Here is a 6,057-nt window from a genome sequence, read left to right on the forward strand (position 1 = left end):
GAGGCCGAGTAGGTTCTTTGGGGTGGAGGACAGATGTGGGAGGTGCTCAGGGAGCCCGGCGAACCATGCCCATATGTTTTGGTCGTGCCTGACACTGGAGGGGAGTTGCGGGAACAGTATCTAAGGTGGTGAAAGTCCAGGTCAAGCCAAGTTGGGGGCTAGCACTATTTGGAGTAGCGGACGAACCGGGAGTGCAGGAGGCGAAAGAGGCCGGCATTCTGGCCTTTGCCTCCCTGGTAGCCCGGCGGAGAATCTTGTTCGTGTGAAAAGAGGCGAAGCCCCCCCAGCCTGGAGGCCTGGATAAACGACATGGCTGGGTTCATCAAGTTGGAGAGGATAAAGTTCGCCTTGAGAGGGTCAGTGCAGGGGTTCTACAGGCGGTGGCAACCGTTCCTAGACTATCTCGCGGAGCGTTCAATGCAGTTCGGTCAGCAGCAGCAGCAACCCAGGGGGGGTGGGAGGGGGGGGGCATCTCTTTCAGGGGGGGGGGGGAAGGGGGGTTTTCTTGGGGGCACTTGAGCAAGAAAATACATAAATGTACAGGAAGGTTGATACGTGCGGGAGGAATCCAATGTACAAAGTTCTGTATTGAAAATGTTGTTGAAAAATTCTTAATAAACATATTTTTTTCAAAAAGAATATTGGAGAGATGTGAGCCACTCTCCAATCTGCAGGGACCGTTCCAGAGTCCATAGCATCCCGGAAGATGACTCCCAATGCATCCACTATTTCCACAGCCACTTCTTTCCGTACTCTGGGATGCAGATTCTCAAATCCTGGGGATTTATCCGCCTTCAATCCCTTTCATTTCCCCCACACCGTTTCTCCACTGACATTGATCACCTTCAGTTCCTCCCCCCTAAACCCTGCACTCCCCCACATTTATGGTGGGCGGGATTCTCCGACCCCCCCGCCGGTTAGGGGAGAATCCCGCCCGGTACCTTATTCGTGTCCCCGTTTGTGAAGACAGAACCAAAGTATGTATTTAAATAGCTCAGCCATTTCTTTGTCCCTTATTATGCATTCCCCTGTTTCTGTCTGTAAGGGACCTACATTTCTCTTCACCAATCTTTTTCTCTTCGCCCACCTATAGAAACTCTGAGTGTCAGTCTTTATGTTCCCTGCAAGCTTCCTTTTGTACTGTACTTTCCCCTTCTTAATCAATCCCTTCGTCCTTCTTTGCTGAATTCTAAACTGCTCCCAATCCTCAGACCTATTATTCTTCTTGGCCAATCTGGATGCTTCTTCCTTGGATCGGATACTATTTCTAATTTCCTTTGTAAGCCATGGATTGGCCCTCTTCCCCCCTTTGCTTTTGTGCCAGACAGGAATGAACTGTAGTTCATTCTGTAGTTCCTCCATGCGTTCCTTGAATGTTTGCCATTGTCTATCCACTGTCATCCTTTAACGTAACTCTCCCCACTCCATCAAGGCCAACTCACGCCTCATATCCTCACAGTTCCCTTTGTTAAGATTCAGCGCCCTAGTCTCCGAATCAACTACTTCACTCTCCATCTTGATAAAAAATTCCATCATGTTATGGTCACTCTTCCCCAAGGGGTCTCGTACAGCCAGATTGGCAACGATTCCCTTCTCATTACACGGTACCCAGTCTAAGATGGCCTGCTCTCTAGTTGGTTCCTCCACAATTGGTCAAGAAAACCATCCCGTATTTACTCCAGGAATTCCTCCTCTACGGCATTGTGGCTAATTTGTGGCTATTATTATTGTTGTTTATGGCTTACATTAACACTGCAACAAAGTTACTGTGATAGTTAATGTTACCTGCAATTCTGACAATCCGCAAACTGACAAGCGGCAAGTTACGTTCACCCCACACAAGTGCCCGGCAATGACCATCTCCAACAAGAGCGAATCTAACCACCGCCCCCTTGACGTTCGATGGCGTTACCGTCGCTGAATCCCCCACATCCTGGGGGTTACCATCGATCAGAAACTGAACTGGACCCAGCCATATAAACACAGCGGCTCCCAGAGCAGGTCAGAGGCTGGGAATCCTGCGGAGAGTAACTCACCTCCTGTCCCCCCCTCCCAAAGCCTGTCCGCCATCGACAAGGACACAAGTCAGGAGTGCGATGGGAGACTCTCCACTTGCCTGGATGAGCGCGGCTCCCAACCACACTCGGGAAGCTCGACACCATCCAGGACAAAGCAGCCCCGCTCGATCGACACGCTGACCACCGACACTCGCTCCCTCCTCCCCCCCCCGACGCACAGCCGTGTGCACCGTCTACAAGACGCCCCGCGGGAACTCGCCGAGGCTCCTTCGACAGCACCTCCCAAACCCACGGCCGTTACCGTCTAGAAGGACGAGGGGGGGCAGCAGGCACCCCCCCCCTCCACCACCTGGAGGTTCCCCTCCGAGTCACTCCCCATCCCGGCTGGGGAATACATCGGCCGTTCCTTCACTGCGGCTGGGTCAGGATCCCGGAACTCCCTCCCTAACAGCACGGTGGGTGGACCTACACCACAGGGGACCGCAGCGGGTTCAAGACAGCGGTGTTACGATCCCAGTTGATGTTCTAACTGGAAGGGATGACCCCAGAATGGGACCCTCTCTTAACACCGCAGCTTTTAAATTCCTTTTATTAAAGATGGTGGAACAACATCACAGGAGCACAAATTAGTTTTAACAGGAGCTGGGATGTGTTGCTGCAAGTGTACAGGGCCTGGGTGAGGCCACACTTGTGGGCAGTTTTGGTCTCAAACAAAGAACAAAGAAATGTACAGCACAGGAACAGGCCCTTCGGCCCTCCAAGCCCGTGCCGACCATGCTGCCCGACTAAACTAAACTACACTTCCTGGGTCCGTATCCCTCTATTCCCATCCTGGTCATGTATTTGTCAAGATGCCCCTTAAATGTCCCTATCGTCCCTGCTTCCACCACCTCCTCCGGTAGCGAGTTCCAGGCACCCACTACCCTCTGTGTGAAAAACTTGCCTCGTACATCTCCTCTAAACCTCGCCCCCTCACCTTAAACCTATGCCCCCTAGTAATTGACCCCTCTACCCTGGACCCTGGGGAAAAGCCTCTGACTATCCACTCTGTCTGTGCCCCTCATAATTTTGTAGACCTCTATCAGGTCGCCCCTCAACCTCCTTCGTTCCAGTGAGAACAAACCGAGTTTATTCAACCGCTTCTCATAGCTTATGCCCTCCATACCAGGCAACATTCTGGTAAATCTCTTCTGCACCCTCTCGAAAGCCTCCACATCCTTCTGGTAGTGTGCCGACCAGAATTGAACACTATACTCCAAGTGTGGCCTAACTAAGGTTCTATACAGCTGCAACATGACTTGTCAATTCTTATACTCAATGCCCCGGCCAATGAAGGCAAGCATGCCGTATGCCTTCTTGACTACCTTCTCCACCTGTGTTGCCCCTTTCAGTGACCTGTGGACCTGTACTCCTAGATCTCTCTGACTGTCAATACTCTTGAGGGTTCTACCATTCACTGTATATTCCCTACCTGCATTAGACCTTCCAAAATGTATTACCTCACATTTGTCCGGATTAAACTCCATCTGCCATCTCTCCGCCAATGAAGGCAAGCATGCCGTATGCCTTCTTGACTACCTTCTCCACCTGTGTCGCCCCTTTCAGTGACCTGTCTCCTTCTCTGAGGAAGGATGTTCTTGCTCTCGAGGGAGTGCAGCGAAGGTTTACCAGACTGATTCCAGGGATGGCGGGACTGTCGTACGAGGAGAGATCGACGAGGTTGGGATTGTTCTCGTTGGAGTTCAGGAGAATGAGGAGGGGTAATCTCATAGAGACGTATAAAATTCTAACAGGACTGGACAGGGTGGACGCAGGGAGGATGTTCCCGATGGTGGGGGGTGTCGAGTACCAGGGGTCACGGCCTGAGATACGGGGTAGACGATGTAGAACAAATGAGGAAAAATGTCTTCGTTACCACAGCAAGTAGTTGAACCCAAAACGTTGTGGGCGGGATTCTCCGCTCCCGCGCCGGTTGGGAGAATCGCCCGGCGCGCCATTTTGCCCCGCGACGTCGGTCCGACGCCCGCCCGCGATGCGCCCAAGCGGCGGGAACGGCCCCGGCGGGTTCCTCGGGGCGTGGGCCGGAGAATCGCCCGAGTTGGATGATCATATTGTATGGTGGAGCAGGTTCGAGGGGCTGAATGGCCGCCTGCTGGTCCTGCCTTCTACGTTTCGATCAACAGCAAGCGACCTGGGGGTTTACTAGGTCCTGACGCAGCCCCTCAAACATTTCCGTCGGAACAAATCTTGGGCCCAATATTTCCTGCTACCCCTTCTTCCTGCGTGTGAGTCTGTGTGTGTGTGTGGGGGGGGGGGGAGGGGGGTTCGATTCCCGGCTTGGGTCACTGTCTGTGCGGAGTCTGCACGTTCTCCCTGTGTCTGCGTGGGTTTCCTCCGGGTGCCCCGGTTTCCTCCCACAAGTCCCGAAGGACGGACAGGTTCGGTGAATATTTTTTGAAATATAAATTTAGAGTACCCACTTATTTTTCTTCCAATTAAGGGGTAATTTAGCGTGGCCAATCCACCTAACCTGCACATAGAACAGACAGAGCAGAAGGAGGCCATTCGGCCCATCGAGCCTGCACCGACCCACTTAAGCCCTCACTTCCACCCGACCCCCGTCACCCAATAGCCCCTCCGAACCTTTTTGGTCACTGGGGGTAATTTGTCGCGGCCAATCCACCTAACCTGCAGGTCTTTGGACTGTGGGAGGAAACCGGAGCACCCGGAGGAAACCCACGCAGACACGGGGAGGATGTACAGACTCCACACAGACAGTGACCCAGCCGGGAATCGAACCTGGGACCCTGGAGCTGTGAACCCGGCAGTGCCAACCACTTGTGCTGCCCACAGGGACACAGGTTGCGGGGTGAGACCCACGCAGACACGGGGAGAATGCGCAAACTCCACACGGACAGTGACCCGGGGCCGGGATTCGAACCCGGGACCTCGGCGCCGCAGTCCCCAGTGCTAACCACTGCGCCACCCTGCTGCCCTCGTGAATTGGGCATTCTGAATTCTCCCTCTGCGTACCCGAACGGGCGCCGGAGTGCGGCGACCGGGGGCTTTTCGCAGTAACTTCTCACGACAACTTCAGCGTGAGCCTCCGTGACACTAGAGGGCTTGAATTTGTGGGGCCAGGAGAAGTGTGAGGGAGTCTCCTCGCTCAAGTTAGCTCGTCCTGGGAAGCACCAAGGAGACGGTCACTGATTCAGAGCGAGGGACAATCTGCCCTTTGTCAAAGCCCGCCTTCCCAAACTGGTTTTCCCAGTTCAGTGGAGCCGATCTCCCCCTCCCTCCGCCCCTCCCGGACCAGTGGGCATAACTGGAGTGCGCACGATGAGGTTGGGAGATTCTGGTAGGTAAACACGTCCTGGGGGATGTGGGGGGAGTGAGGGTCGCTGAGAGGGGGTGGGGGGCGCGTGTGGGGAGGATAGAAATTCTGGGACTAGTTTTAAAGATTCAAGTGTTGAGGATATCAGCGAGGACAGACTGTGACCCAACTGGATAGACAGAGAGAGGGAGAGAGAGTGAGAAAGAGAGGGGGAGACACGGTGAGAGAGAGGGAGAGACAGAGAGAGGGAAAGACAGGGAGGGAGAGACAGAGGGAGAGAGAGAGACAGAGAGAGGGAGAGACAGAGAGAGAGAGACAGGGAGAGGGAGAGACACAGAGAGAGACAGAGAGAGAGAGACAGAGCGAGAGACAGACAGAGAGAGAGAGACAGGGAGAGGGAGAGACACAGAGAGAGAGACAGAGAGAGAGACAGAGAGAGGGAGAGACACAGAGAGAGAGAGACACAGAGAGAGAGAGACAGAGAGAGGCAGAGAGAGAGACAGAGAGAGGGAGAGACAGGGAGGGAGAGACAGAGGGAGAGAGAGGGAGACAGAGAGAGGAGAGACAGAGAGAGAGAGAGACAGAGAGAGAGAGAGACAGAGAGAGAGAGAGACAGGGAGGGAGAGACAGAGGGAGAGAGAGAGAGACAGAGAGAGGGAGAGACAGAGAGAGAGAGAGACAGGGAGGGAGAGACAGAGGAGAGAA

The sequence above is a fragment of the Scyliorhinus torazame genome, chromosome 5, assembly GCF_047496885.1.
Source record: "Scyliorhinus torazame isolate Kashiwa2021f chromosome 5, sScyTor2.1, whole genome shotgun sequence".
Lineage (NCBI taxonomy): Eukaryota > Metazoa > Chordata > Chondrichthyes > Carcharhiniformes > Scyliorhinidae > Scyliorhinus > Scyliorhinus torazame.